The following is a 797-nucleotide window of genomic DNA, read 5'->3' as shown; positions in this document are numbered from 1 at the left end:
ATATGCATACATATATATATAAACATACATGAATTTACGTAAATAACATATAGAATGAGGTAGCGAGTTAGACGCAAGCACATACCTACGTATACACACACATTCAAACATATATTCATACATACATGCATAATTGCATACCCACATACATATATACATAACCATATACATATATATAGTTACGTACATAGATACATATATACATAATCATGTACATATATAATTATATACGCAAAACCTAATGCTAACCTGGTTTTCAACTGCTAAACGAAAATCTATTTACCTACATGAATTCAAGAGGAATTATTATTATTTTCTGTTTACTACAAAACAAAGAGTAATTGGGCAATTTAACAATCTATGCAGAAGGAATTATGCAAATTGTATAAATGTAGGGTTTTATATTTATATATTTCCATAAATTCTTGAAAAGAATTATAAGAAATGAAACCATACTGTGTTTCGATATAATTTCTTGTTTTTCCTCCATTATAAAGAGAAGCGGATTTCTATAAATCTTTGGAAAAGATTGCAAAAGGAAAAAAAAAACGAAAGAAAGAAAACCATTAACGAAAAATTCGTTTCAAATTGATGTTTTAAAAAAAATCATTGTTAAAGGAATATTTTGCTAATAAAAACCAGAAACAGTTCGTAAGAATAAATATAAATAAATACATGTGGAATACTATTTGTATATTTGGTAAAAGACGCATTTCTGATTTTTAAAAAAAATTGTAATTTCCTTACGTTATCTTCTCAGCGTGAAGTGCATATATATATATATATATATATATATA

The sequence above is a fragment of the Octopus bimaculoides genome, chromosome 22 (assembly GCF_001194135.2).
Source record: "Octopus bimaculoides isolate UCB-OBI-ISO-001 chromosome 22, ASM119413v2, whole genome shotgun sequence".
Classification (NCBI taxonomy): Eukaryota; Metazoa; Mollusca; class Cephalopoda; order Octopoda; family Octopodidae; genus Octopus; species Octopus bimaculoides.
The sequence above is the reverse complement of the archived record's forward strand: the minus strand, read 5'-3'. Positions refer to the sequence as shown.